The 14672-nt window shown below is 47.1% G+C and overlaps 1 pseudogene; it reads right to left on the bottom strand.

The window, feature by feature from the left end:
• Window positions 1-11096: 11096 nt before the first annotated feature.
• Window positions 11097-13514, bottom strand: LOC121047889 (annotated as a pseudogene).
• Between the last annotated feature and the right edge of the window lie 1158 nt (window positions 13515-14672).

Genomic DNA, 14672 nt, shown 5'->3' with positions numbered 1-14672 from the left:
GGCAGTAATCCCAAACTGACGATGGCTCTGACCAGAGGTCTGGATTCGTTGAGAGCGAGTGAAGCGTAAGCGTGCGGCCCCTGGCTATTTGGTGCGTTTACAGCGTCCGAAAAGTAAGGAATCCCTCGATTTTCGCCCGGTGGCGTCATACGAGTGTCCCGCTATCGCCGGCCGCGATCCTGGCGGCGTCGCGACAGCGATGGTGGATGTGGCAGACGCCTGCTCTGCTGCAGGTCACACTCCAGCTTGACAGACCACGGAAGCTTCGGCAGCCGGGAGTTGGGACGCCGTGACGACAGTGACACTGACGTTCGCTCGTTCTCCTCGCATTTCTACGACCAACCGCCAGGATTGCGACATCTGACAGCGTGACACCTCCGCTGCCGCTACAACCCTTTGACGCATGGGCGGAATAGCACGCTAAGCGCACCAGTCGAAAACGGGTTTTTTAGGCACCGTACCCCTGGCTTCAAAGACTTCACGTGGTGGAGAGGGGGAGCGTTTGGCTTCGAACAGTGAATTGTCTTCTGACTTTCATTGCTCTGGTGGTGTATTTCTTCTTGGTTTTAGCATTCCTGACCCGGTACTATTCGACCCCCGCTTTGGTGTGTCCTCCTATAAGGGCTTTCGCCGGGCTGGCTTCAGTTGGCTACAGGTGTGACTCTAGGCTTGTGGCCTCTAGCTTCTCTTGATTTTTTTCTCTCTTGACTTTCAAGGGCTTTCTTTTCTATTGTTTCATCTCCCGTGGTGATTATAATCAAGCGACTAACTGAAAAGTGCAAAAGACTTCCTTCCTTAAAACTACATATTAACAGTTTCATCTCTATGTTACAAAAGTCAACCTTTTTTAAAAAGTTTGAGACACTAGGATAGACAGGCTTACTATGTTGTAAATGTTTAAGTGAGGTTAAGCTTAGTGGCAGAAAAGCTTATTGGAAGCACCTGTTTAAACATGTACGGGAGGTATTTTTTATTTGAATAATCAAAATCAAAATAGAGGTTATTTCTATGGTATGTATGTAAATTATATTTAGAAGGTAACTATAAATTATTAACCTTACCTTTGGACAGTATATATTTGTTGACTAATTTAAATACGATCATTAAGTTTTCTTCGAAGTAATTAAGAGTTAAGGTTTTATACTTTTTAAGTAAATTTGTCATCTATTCATTCAAGGATAGACATTTCCATATTTTGTTTTTCACTCAATGAGCCCTGCGACCATTAAATGATTTAGATAAAAATATCGTAGAAAAAAAAAGTTTAAAGAGAAAGAAGAAAATACAGAACTGGTGTGAATGCCCGGAGGCAAGATTTCAGAATGATTGAAACCACGACTAAACGGACTCATAGAAAGTTCCTAGAAAAAAAAAAAAGAAAAACAGATAAAAAGATCTATGCTGACCCCCTGCTATCCTCTATTCGCCCTTTATGTCCTCTTCCTTTCCAATCTTGTCTACCTTTTCGTGATTTCTCTTTTCGCCTTTCTGGACGTCCCAAAACTACTCTTTATCATTCTGTCAACCATTTATCTTAATTCCTTTTGATTTCTTGAGTTTTCTATAAAACCTCCTTCTTCCTTTTCTATTTTATTTCCGATTCCCGCAAACCGATTAACTTTTTCATATTAATAGGTTTTTTGTCTCCACACACCAAAAATTATTTTCTTATAAAACAAGCATTAGTGCATTTTTTTAATGCCGCTTCGCTTTCACAGTTTCTTCATCTCCAAACTCTTACTCTCTCTTTAGCGTTTAATTCTGAAAAGAACAAGCCTATATCGATTCTAGTATTGTTCCTTCACGAGCAACACTTGCTTCGTTTCGAGATATTAGACACCCGCTTGGCTAAACATTGAGGCGAACGTACCTCCAGAAAACGCCATGGGCGGAAGATACGACCGATCATAAAAGGGAGGCTCAGCTAGCGTGTGGCTCTAGCGGTTCACAGAGGGAGGTGCTCTTCCCTAAATCCCTACGCTGCTTTTGCTTTCTCATTTTCGTCATCGTTTGCCTTCCCCTACCCTTCACCCCGTCCGGTTCACTCAGTGTTCCTTCGCGCAAATATGGCTGTTCTAGGTTTGCCCGTTTTGCGTTTGCTTTCCTAATGACCACACCGTGTGATGACAATGTTGTTTTTTTTTTGTCAAAGGCGACACTGCGGCCACGAATTGCGGTTGTTATGTGCACTAGCGCCGTTTTACTCCTTTTCGGTCTTATTTGATATCTCAATCAGGCCCTGCAATCCACATGTATTTTTTCACTTTCATCCCAAGGGCGTTGCTTATGAATATGTTGATCTAACACAACACGTACACAACCTGCCTTTAAGAAATGCGTCCCATGCATAATTTTGAGCGAGCTTCTCGAGCGGCACGTGGGTATAGTAACACCTGAGAGGTTGAGAAAGGGCTGTTCCTTTACGTCCGCCCCCCCCCCCCCCCCCCCCCCGCCCCCCCTTTACTGAAACTTTCCTGACCTCAAGTTTGCGGATTTGACCCAATCAGGGATTTTTGAAAGTACCCAGAACCTACGTTAATGGGCATCTATATTGCCAAGACAACGAAAGTCAATTAAGATTTTACGTCTTATGCTATTGACGAAATAAGGATCCTCCCGCACACTTTTTTATTGCGCAAGAGGAACTTGGAACGAAGTGTTTGTATTCCTTAGGTAGAACACAATATGGATATGGCTGCAAACTCTGAATTCTTCGTTTTTGCATCATTACGCTGATTGTTACTATCGTATAGCACCGAGCATTTCAAATTCCCAAGAAACTGTAGCGCGATCAGCTTTGACAGATGCAGAATAAACAAGTAGCGAAGTTACAGTAGCTCTGTTCAATTGTTTTATTACTGGAGGGTACCTTAAGAAACATTGAACTTAAAAATATAATTTTTTTAAAGTGCTGCAATTTGACAAATGTTTGTGACTAATATGTGTTTCTTGGTTTCTTCAAGAAAACTATTTTTTTTACACGAATTAATTTTACCGTTAGACACAATTTAGGTGGAGGTCACGGCCCGCTCTCAGCCCCACCCGCAGATCGATGGCCACGCCCATCACTACCGGATTGCCTTGGCTGCTTGGTTGAACACACTCTCAACTCTAGTGCCTCTTTATGTCGATGCCGGCCGCTGTGTCTAGTCTGGTGTGTTACACCATCTGGTATTCGTGCGAGCACACGCGCGTCAGCCTCCGGCATCGTCTGCTATTCCACCACCGTCTATTGTCGTCTGCAGCGGCCACAAGACGTGGCCAAGAACGTGGCGCGTCGGTGTCTGCCATCGTCGGTCATCGCCTTCTATTCCGAATTCATATAAAAACAACTCCAAAGCTCACAAGACGCCACCACGAAAGAGTCGTTCTAGCGTTCCATCATCCACGAGTTGCAATCCAACACAAGCATGTGCCGGCGTCTGTCGATGTGCGGTAAAACGCGACGAGAGGATTAAAGAAATCTACAAAATGAATATGCAGTCCTTTCTGCTGTTTTTTTTTTCTTGTTTTCTTTCCGCATTGTATTTACGAGCAAGGTGGGAGAGCGTCATGACGCACAATTAAATTGCAACGTAAAAATATTCGCTTTTGTAGGCCAGATGCGCTGCAAAACTCGAGAATTTTTGTTTTCGAAGCCTTACGAAGTGAACTTAATGAAACACATCCGGATACATTTAATGCTAGATGAACACCCGATTGCCTCCAGCCAGATGGTTCGTGAATTCTTAACGTGTAGGTATCGTCTCGGTATGGAAACCATGGGCGCTATCACGACGGTTGCACAATTCCTAAGGTAGCGCGGCTGCTTTTTAGGGAACTATCATCTTTATCTAGAATCAATATTCGCAAAGGCACAAATCAGGCTCGATTAAGCAAAATAGTTTACGTTGGACGCCAGGCTTAGGCCAATCCCACTACGAAAATAAGCAGCCGCACAACGGTCCCCAATGCTTCTGACGCCGCGTACATATGTCAGTTGTTGACTGCAAAGTTGATAGACTGGGGAGATCTTTCTCGACACGCATCGGTGTACGCAAAACGACTCGTTCTACTGAAAATAAACACAACTCTTTTTCAAACATTAAGTATTGTCGATAAAATACGATTCCGGCTCAAAGAAAAAAATGTTATGACTAACATTTAACACGTCAATCATCTCTCGAATCAATGAGAGCCGAGAAAGCGTGCTTAGCTAGCTACGCGCCTTTCGCTCTTTGAGGAGCCTAGAGCAGTGCTACCTCCACTTAAATTGCATCTCACCACGTAAATAATCCTAAACAAAATCGCATTTCTGAAAAAAAAAAAATTACATAGAAATGTGTTCTGTTTAGGCCTTGAAAACATCCATAGTTTTTTTCAGTGTCCATTTAACCACAGCGTTAATGCAATGAAATACATGTCCTTAATCGTGCAATATCACTACAAAACAAATCACTACAAAATAATCATATGTGAGACACCTGCACAAAAACGAGAGCGTACACGGCGGCGTACCAGGCAAAGCAGACAGCTAGAAACCCTTACGCGAATGTGCCTGCTAGCAAGACGCCGCTTACGTTAGGTTAAAACAAGAGGAGAGCATTGACATGAGAATAATGGTGGTTTAATGCTTAAATAATAAATCAATGCAAGTCCGAGGACCTAGCGAAGATTCGACTAAGTTCCTGCTACTCCTCTCGTGACGGTGGCAAAGCACCCCGAAAAGCCCATGGAGAGGAACTAGCGGTGTTCAGCAGGAACTTGCCGTGGCGAATTCTCCTGCCCCGAAGAAGCTCAGGCCGGCCTGTCCTCTCGTTAAAACGCGCGGCGGCGGACAGGCGGGGTGCGAAAAGCGAATCGTCGAGCAGATGGCACAGCACTCGTACACCAGAAACTGTATTAAGAGGGTATTCCGGCCTTTTCTATATAGTCAATGATTTGCCTCAATAATTTTTTAAACACATCCTCAAGCGTCGCTGAATTTATAACTCAAACTTTGGGCCAAAATTAGTTTCTTTGCTAAGTTATTGAATTTACATGTTTGGTCCTTACAACGTTTTTTAAAGTGTAAATCTCTACTAGAAGCAATCAAAAGGGGACGTCAGGGAAAGGCATGGGTTTACTTTTTGGACTGTAGACTTTCATCCCAAAAGATTCAAAGCCTTTTCATGGTTTCAAATGAATGCTTTGGAAGCTCGCTCCAGCACTCGCGGAGCAGCTTGAAAAAATGCTCGGCATAGCCCAGTTATAGGCTGCCCGTTTGACCCGCGAGCCTGCCTTCCCCTGACGTCACGGCACTGAAAAGCGCAGGTATATCTGATTGTTTGTTTTGGCACCATTTTCATTTGCTGATATCACAATTACTGTTCTGAATTTCGCAATACTAAATAGCTTACCGGAAAGTGTAAAGGCCGGTGATTCCGAAATTATAGTTGCTTGGGGTGGCTATAGAAATTGTTGGAGTACGCCTTTAACGACATGTGACTGTAGTATACTTGCTGCAACTCGCGGAGTAGGTTTTTTTATTTGATCGTAATTCCTCGCGACGACTCAGACTTCGGAATCTAAACTCGTCAAACAGAATGATGGGTTCGAAGTTGACGGAGCGAACCGATTGGGCTATCACGACGATGACTTCGCGTTTTTTTCGGCGACGTCCAATCAACGCGCTCCGTGAACTTTCGGCTCGAACTTTGTGTTTGACGAGTTTAGGGCCCTTGGAGTTGTTTCAAATAAAAGTTGTTGTTCATCTCTCGTTCTCTTTCTCGCTTTCTCAAGGATCGTAGCTTATTTAACCTATTGATTAGAATAACCGTATTTTTTTTTACTGGCTAAACTAAAAGGCGGTCACCTCTAAGCTCAGGAGGTCTAAGTACCGGAATTCCCACATCGCTACTGGGCAACACTTGAACCACCGAGGTCGGTGTGTCAGCTCAGCCCTCTTAGCCCTTGCGGTAATCTTGTTACCTCTTCCGCGGAACAACGGTGGGAAGCGGGAAAAAAACACCTACGAACGCCCTCTCCAAGTCTGTTAGAGTCCCTGCCAACACTACGGCATCTGATTGCGTCTTCTTTTCGCTCTGCTTTCGCGACGAAATGAGAATCCTGGTAATTAGGTTTAATATAGCCCTGGTTCGTGTCTTAACTCCCTGGGTAGAGCCCCAAAATATCATTTCGGGGACGAAGGTGTCTCAAAGACCGCAGTAAACAATGGTCACTGTCGGGTATTGTTTATATCCGCCTCCGATTTCCAGTGACGACTTTGTAACCACAATTCAAGACAGTCAGAATGATTCTGCAACACTGAAGGCAGGCACTCCAGACTCGCCTGTCGCACAGCTTAATGGAACACGTGACCAAGGCACAGGAGAAGCCCTCCTTTTCTCGGAATATAAGCACGGACGCGCCAGCCACCTATGCGGCTGGGTCTGTAAAAACGTGTTTTTTTTTTATTTTTGTTTTTTTAGTGGGTAGATATTGCTACGTATTACGTGCATGTTCGCCGTGTATAGCGAACACGACCTATTGAGCCCAAACAACGGCGGAAGAAATGGGAGGCACCCAGAGGGGAGAGTCGGGCGGCGAGCCATGGAGGAGCACGGGACTCCTGTAAGCAAGAGACGGGGCGCGGTCGCAGACCAGAAAATACGCTTCTTGTAATACCAAACAACTGTAAACTAAAGGAGTTAAATAAATACATTTCTGCATTATCCCAAATCAACCATTACATAATAATGGTGACGAGGATGGAACCCAAGCAACAAAGACGGATAGAAACATCTGAGCGACATCCGAACAAAGAAGACAACAGTAACGGGAGTGGCGCTCCATCTCAAACCTAAAGTGTAGGTTTCTGTATGCACGTTGTGTACTTCTCTAGGCTCACTTACTTCAATGTCCTAAAGCATAGCCCTTCCCAGTATAGGAGGCCCCCTATTCTTCAATTGAAAATTGAAGAGTTCAGTCAGATATCGAAATTATGGTCTTCGTACATTGAAAGGATCTAAGCGTTCTTCACTGGGAACAACATTCCGGAATCAAAGCGAGCCGATGTTCTTCTTTATATCGTAGGACAAAAAAATGTACGAACTTATACGGAACTTGGCGACACCTGCGAAAGCAAGCACAAAGACGTACCTACAGATCGTTTCACTAATGTAGAAACACATCGACCCGACGCCCAATGAAATGGTTGAACGCTACAAACTAAAACACCGGAAGCAGCTGGAATCCGAAACCATCGCAGACTGCGTTGCGGCGCTCAAACAGCTATCACTGCAATGGAACTTTAGTGTCTCCCTCAACGACCGACATCGATGTCGCGTTATCGCTTGCGCCGCGCGCGTGGGCAGCCGCAGGAATGACGCCGATCTTCTCCAACTCGGGGTAGAAGCCAAAAGAGCCCCGTTTATTCCAGCGTCATCACTTTTATAACAGTCAGGCACGTGACCGCGATACACCGAGCGGCGTCACACTCGCTACCCGCCACATCTCCCTTTTTTTTCTTTTTATTTACAATGGGTCTTTCACTGAACACATTCAAGGATCATAATTGACAACAAATCCGCACAGCCACCATATTTGACAATAAACCCACACAGCCGATGTATATGACAGCAAACTTAGTCACAAAGAAACGGGCAACTCGAGCAACAGCTACTTCGCTTCGTAGCGTTCCGGTTTTCTCACTTGGCGACCGTATCGTCACACGTAAGGCGAGGTAGGCAACGGAGGTTGAATCCTACCGTTTTCAGATAGATCACTCCCTGTGCTATCCCCTCCCAGAACTTCAGTGGCGCTGCGGTCTTCGCCGCTAGGCTCCCGGTTCTCTGGTAACTCATAGCTTCCCTGTGTGCCTTCCGACCTGGTCTGCTGAGGGGACAAAAGAACCAGCATCTTGCGGTTCCTTTCTAAAAGCACCCCCGCGTGAGTCTCTACCACGAACGACCTTAACCTATTGGCCGGATGGAGGACTGTTGCCTTTTGCTTATAGTCCTTTACCCATACTAATACACCCGGCCTCAGGGGTGGCAACTCTCGTGCGGCATGCCGCCGATTGAATTGTCGGCGCTGCTTCTCTCGAAAGGCCTGGTCCCGCCTGCGGACCTTGTTCAGGTTGAGCTCTCGGGGCAACAAACTTCGTGGGTGCAGCGGAAGCGTCGTACGCAGGCGCCTGCCCATCAAAAGTTCCGCCGGGCTTTTCCCAAGGGGCCCTGGGGTGTCCCTGTAAGCTAGCAACGAAATACAGGGGTCACGGGCCTTTATAATCAAGGTTTTAATCGTTTTCACCATCCTTTCTACCTCTCCGTTTGCCTGCGGATACCTCGGGCTCGATGTCACGCTACGGAAGCCGTACTCGCGTGCATACAACTTAAACTCCACAGATACAAACTGTGAGCCATTATCGGAAACTACAATCTCCGATATGCCATGCCTTGAAAAAAAACTCTTCAGGTGCAATATGACACTGGCACTTGTCAACGATGTCAACAGAGCGAGCTCGGGGTATCTAGAGAAGTAGTCAACGGCAACCAAATAGTGAGATCCCTTGATCTGGCACAGATCAACACCTACTTTCTGCCACGGCCTTTGTGGCGTTTCCGTCGGAATCATGGGTTCCGAGTTCTGCTCTCGGTGTTCAGCGCATGCTGTACAATTGGCTATCAAAGTTCCAAGCTGAGAGCTTAACCCGGGCCACCACACTGACTCTTGACCCCTGGCTCTGCATTTACCAATGCCTTGATGACCCTCGTGTAACTGCTGGAGGACCTCGTTTCGGAGCTCTTGAGGGATTACCAACCTTCTCCCTTTTAGCAGCACTCCTTCGCATACAGTTAATGCAGACCTCTCCTGCCAGTACGGCCTCAAGACCATTGGCACTGACGAAAACTTTGGCCATCCTTTACGGCTCAAGTCAATCAAGCTCCGACAGACTTCATCCTTTTCCTGAGCTTTCTTAACCCGTTCAAAACGGTTATGTTCGATGATGCCGGGTACGCAGCCTTCCACGTGTTTCGTGACTTCGCTAGCAGTAAGCGAGTTAGAACAGGCTGGCGTTCCCCGCAGGGGAGCCCTTGACAAAACATCAGCAGTTATGACACTCGTTCCGGGTACATATTGAACCACAAAATTGAAACGCATTAACCTCATCCGGAAGCGCTGGATGCGCGGAGGTAATAAGTCAAAAGGCGACTTCCCCAAAAGCGTGACTAGTGGTTTGTGATCGGTCTCGAACACAACATCAAGTCCCGTGATGTACCCTTCGAAACGTTCCGCCGCCCATGTCAAAGCTAAGGCTTCCTTTTCTATCTGGGCATATCGTGACTCGGCTGGAGTTAACGATCTGGATGCAAAAGCAACCGGACGTCGCTCTTTGTTTGGGTGAATCTGCAACAGAACCGCCCCCAACCCGAAAGACGACGCGTCAGCGGAAAGAATCGTTGGGTATCGAACATCGTAGTTTGCCATGACCCTTGGCGAGCAGATAACGTCCTTGATATACGCCAGTGACTGTTCCTGAGCAGGCCCCCAGACCCACTCGCAATCTTTCAAAAGCAACTGACGTATGGCTCTGTCTTCGAAGCCAATTCGGAATGAATCTGGCAAGATGATTTGCCATTCCCAATAGTCGTCGCACCTCAGAGACATTCTCAGGAGTCTTAAGCTCCTTTATGGCGCAAACTTTCTCTGGGTCTGGCTTAATGCCCTCATGACTCAGCTGAAAGCCCAGAAAAGAAATTTCTGTTACTCCGAAGCAACATTTATCTTTGTTCAGAGTGACGCCAGCTCGCTCGAGTCTGTCCAAGGTTTGACGCAAACGGTCATCATGCTGGGCTCTGTCTTTGCCGAAAATTAAAATGTCATCCATCAAGTTTATTACCCCTGGTATTCCCTCCAGTATTTGCGCCATTCTTTTTTGGAAGTACTCGGGAGCCGAGGTTATTCCGAACGGCAGTCTTTGGAAACAAAACCTTCCGAAAGGTGTAATAAACGTAGTCAAAAGTTCACTGTCGCGTGACAGCTTGACTTGATGGAAGCCCGAGTTTGCGTCGATTTTGGAGAAAACCGTTGCTCCACTTAACATTCCCATACTGTCATCTACAGTGGGTAAAACGTAGCGCTCCCTACGCACGCATTTATTTAAATGCGTTAAGTCGACGCAAATTCGTACCGCACCAGACGGCTTCAAATCTTCTCCAACTCGGGGTAGAAGCCAAAAGAGACCCGTTTATTCCAGCGTCATCACTTTTATAACAGTCAGGCACGTGACCGCGATACACCGAGCGGCGTCACATGCTCTACCGCCACAGGTAGAGCGCAACGTCTGGGACGTTTCACATGGAATGACCCGGTATCGAAAGCCTTGTCACGGCCGCTCGATTAGGACTCCCCTTGGGAGCATCCTGTCGTATGCTTCACTCCGGTGGTGAGAGTGAAAGTTCTATTTTACACCGCAGCGCCAGCCATGGCGCTCGTTACGGCGAAGGAGGAGCAGTCTGCCCGACCCGGCCCAGTGTGGCTATTTAGATTGTTTTTCGTGAAGCGACAAGTCTCAATAGACCGATCCCACCAGCCAGTTTGACTACGACACCGCTGCCGCAATGCTTCGAGGGAACTTTAGTCTTTCTGCACGTGTGACAACCCCGCTGGAGGGCTGCGCGAGTGGAGCACGAGGCGACACGAGGCCTCGCTTGCACGACCGTCTGACTCTTCTGAACTAAAGTTATGGTGCCGACACGCATGCGCCCAACGCCTACTGAGATTAGTCTATGCCAGATTGCATGAATAATGTGACTAATCTGTGTAGAATAAAAGCGCACGACTCTTTCTGCGAGGAGCTCACTGAGCTGCAGGCTGCGCGTTAGAGCCGCATTCAGCTGGCAGTATGAGCGAATAGTCGTTTGATTATTCCCGGAAGTGTTGCCCCGTTTTCGTTACAACTGTGATATATGAGTCATAGTTAGATATAGCTAGACCCTATAATTTCAGGGTTTAACCGACGCTGAAGCACGCTCCAGCTTTGCCTTTTACTTATCTGTGACGGACAATAAGAAACGGACTCCTCAGCAATATAAACTTCATTGTTTACAAACAGATCAAGGGAGGCATATGGTTCACAAGCGGACTACCTTTCGGGGAAGAGGCTTCCGCAAAAACTTCAATATATTCTCTAGAGAACTGTTCAGGTCTCCAGCCCAGTTTGCCATAAGTGGTCTGAGGGGAAAGAGTTCGCAGAGCTCTTCGCTGTGGTACGGGTCTCTGCAGTTAGTGCACCACATCAGCGGGCAGTCCATAAGGCGTGGAAGCACAGCGCTCGAGAGGACCATGCAAATCCGTCCACAACGAAGAATCTCTGCCGACTGTAGAGCCCTCTCAACAAAGGTGAAGATGAGCTTGCACAGCCAGACAGCTTAAGGCCGTGGATAGCCGAGTCCTCCTTGGTCAAGGCTAAACACGAACTGATATGCTCCGTCACGTGATGCATTTCTCTTAAGTTGCAGCTTGCATACATGAAAGGTCACCTGCAAAATTGAGGGGGTTCCACACATTAACCTTCCTTGCTTTCTGAACTTGAGTTTGCACTGTGCTTCTATCAAGTGCTGAATTTTCCTCAGCACACCTACAGCTGCCTCAGGAACTGCAGGATTTCCTGTTTCACGAGTGGAACTGGCACATTTCAGTGCCGTCTGGCACAACAAACTAGAGGGCGCATTTCCACATCTGGCAGCCTCCAAAATGCCAACCTGTGCACCGAAATTGGGACTATTTAAGAAACTTGATCGGTGTGCACTGACACTGTTCTCGAGAAACTGGGAACTGGACATAAGATCAGCTAGATTGCAATATAACGAACGAACCTTGAGCAACCTTTCTGCCGTGAAAACTGCTGTTCTGGCATCAACTCGGTCGTTACCTTTGTTGAATTGGCCGAAGCACCTGAACAGAGACTAAACCGGGTCGCTGTTGAGAGGCGCGTCAAAACGTACTTAAATCTGAAATTTAAAAAAAAAGTCAGCGAAAGAATACATTCTAGAAGCAATTTTTTGTCTCACAAAAACACTATTTTGTTTCAAAAGTTTGTTCTCTCTAGAGGTCAGTTTGGAGGTACTCAATGACGGCGACCGTTGACCTTATTGTCATTAGGGTTGCCTCATAGGTCTCTTTCGTGAGGGACTTCACACGACACTTGATACTTTCTAGTTCACTACCCTCGAGGTAGCTGATGAAGTCAACTTCAAGCCATGAGAGCCGATTGCCTTCTGTTCTGACGAAAGGAGTTTATCTCAATTTCCAGTCAGAGATATGGAGGTCGTACCACATTCTAGCCGTTTTCATAAATGCAATGGTTGAGGTAATATCCTGGAATTCTGGAGCCCTCTTGTGGGACTGAGGATTCTTCTGCAAGTACTCGAGGGTGCTAATTACTACACATGAAAATATTAAAGTTGCGCGGCGCACTTTCATCATCTCTAGATTATTTGGTTCCACATGAGCTTGCTCAGAAGCCGTGCTGACTTGACCAACATATTCCCTTGAATGTGTCAGAGGGCTTCTAAAAAAAAAGCCAACTTTGAACATCTGTGTTCCACTAAACATATCTCTTTCTAGCAGATTCGTCCTGAGGTTTTTCCTGAAGTGATTTGGGTCAAAAGAGTGGAACAACGGTTCACCTTCACGTGCAGGATGCGGCACAACATGCTGGAGCGTGTTGTCGTCAGACATCTGTCGAAACATCGCGGTGTTGGTCTGGTGGTTGTCAGTGACGATGCGAACTATCCGAAATCCTGCCTCTTCAACCGCTTTCATGACACTGAGTGGTATAATCCGGAGCTGGTCGTGCTTCAAATTTCTTCTAGGGAGGTAGCCGAGTAGAATCACGTGAGCTGTACGCCGCCCACGTAGCACGAAGCAAAGGAGCCTCTTGGCTACTTCAGTGACTCTTGATCGAGCTTCGCATCAGATGTCAGCAAGCCCAAAGATTCTGTCAACTTGTCGATCATAAACAATTTTTCTGCTGGATCAACATTTCGTCAATGCTGAGGCTGCAGTAGGGCTCCTCCTTTGAGGGAAGACCTTATCTCTCCACCTGCAGCCGTTCTTTGGTGAGGCTCGCGACCCCGGTCTCTTCCGTAGGCGATCCTACAAACTTTTGCAACGTACTTCGGCAGGGCAGTTTAAGGCAGTTGCGCGTACGTCGTCTTATCCTTTACATGATGTCGCTTTCCATAGTACGCATTCTCTCAGCGTTGGTTCTTGCCATGCTGCTCTTGCCTTGTCAAAATTCATTATTTGTTCCATGACAAATTTTGCAGTCTTGTCACCTTCCGATGCGGTTCTTGAAGCATTCATCAAGGCCTGCACAGCTCTATCCTCCTCATACTGCTTTAATCTCTCTTGAAATTCGTCGCAGGTTTGTCGCAGTTTTTCCATTCAAATGCAAGTCGTTTGGCTTGCATTTGAAGGCCGTGCCCGTTTTTCTTGGCATCTTCCATGAATCCTGTCAACTTGAATGACGTCTTCCATTCTTCCATTTTAAACTCTTTTTGCAGGAAAGGTTCAATAGCCTCGCACTTATCAACAGCTGGGGTGCTATTCTGGGGTGCTTTTCTGGTCACAAACGGTCACGTTCGTGTTTCTTGAAAGCTCCTCCCCCCTACGAACCGCGCGCTCCTATTGGCCACAGCCCGCGTGATAATTCCACGCGGTTCCCATGGGAACGTTCGCGAAACACGAAAGCAACCGTTTGCCGTAACTGTCGCTCTTCGAGTTCGGACCGTGACGACAAAGTGACGTATGATTACATCCGACCTACGTGGCACATAGCGGAAGTCCCGTCACTAGATTGACTGCGGTATTACTCGACGCACCCTACTCTCTGTTTCACTATGAGTGCGAGCTAGTGCAAGTGTAGGAGCTACAAGAACGTGCTCCGGACTTTCAAAGACCCTGTCGAGCAGGCGCGCTTGCGCAGTGCAAGCCAACGTTCGTGTAAGATCGTTCGGGGTGATGCGCTCGTGCTTTTAACTTTCTTTCTATTGCACGAAGGGGAACAAGCTTTGGTCAGGATTCTAGAGCGTAGAAAATGGCGGCGATGCTTGTTGCTCAACGATGGCTCAACCAACGCGTACAATGACGGGTTTTCCGCAAGCACCCGGTTGCCTTCGCGATGCACGACGACAGTTTCTGACGACAATACCGCTTGTCGAAAAGCACCGTGTGATCGCAGTGTGACAACGAGAGACGGCGACGATGAGAGATGATGACCGTCGAGCAGCAGCTACTAATTGAATCGCACTGAGATTTTTCGCAACGGGGAACTACAAGGGCGCGGTTTCCCCCGATGATCACATAGCTAATGCCCAGTGGATGGTGATCAGAGCCGTGACGGCCGTCGTGAGTATTGCTGTCAACCGGCTGGGAAGAGACGGTTGGGTCGACAAAACCCCGGACCGAGGCAGCGGAGGCATGTGCGAAAGAAGGCTTTCGTCGCCACCATGACAAGCACACCGACGTCGTCGGGTGCGTTGACTAAACTTAGACTCTAACTAAACCTTCGTCACCGTCATCATCGGTCTGATGGAGACCGTCACCATTCTGAAGGACTTCAACACTTTGCCGCAAACACCATTTTGCCATTAAAGACATGGTGGTAAGTTGACGTTTAAACTTCAGGGTTTCTACCGCTTCGA

This window comes from Ixodes scapularis, unplaced genomic scaffold (assembly GCF_016920785.2).
Source record: "Ixodes scapularis isolate PalLabHiFi unplaced genomic scaffold, ASM1692078v2 PGA_scaffold26__3_contigs__length_393636, whole genome shotgun sequence".
Taxonomy (NCBI): Eukaryota; Metazoa; Arthropoda; class Arachnida; order Ixodida; family Ixodidae; genus Ixodes; species Ixodes scapularis.
This window is presented reverse-complemented; position numbering and strand designations above follow the sequence as displayed.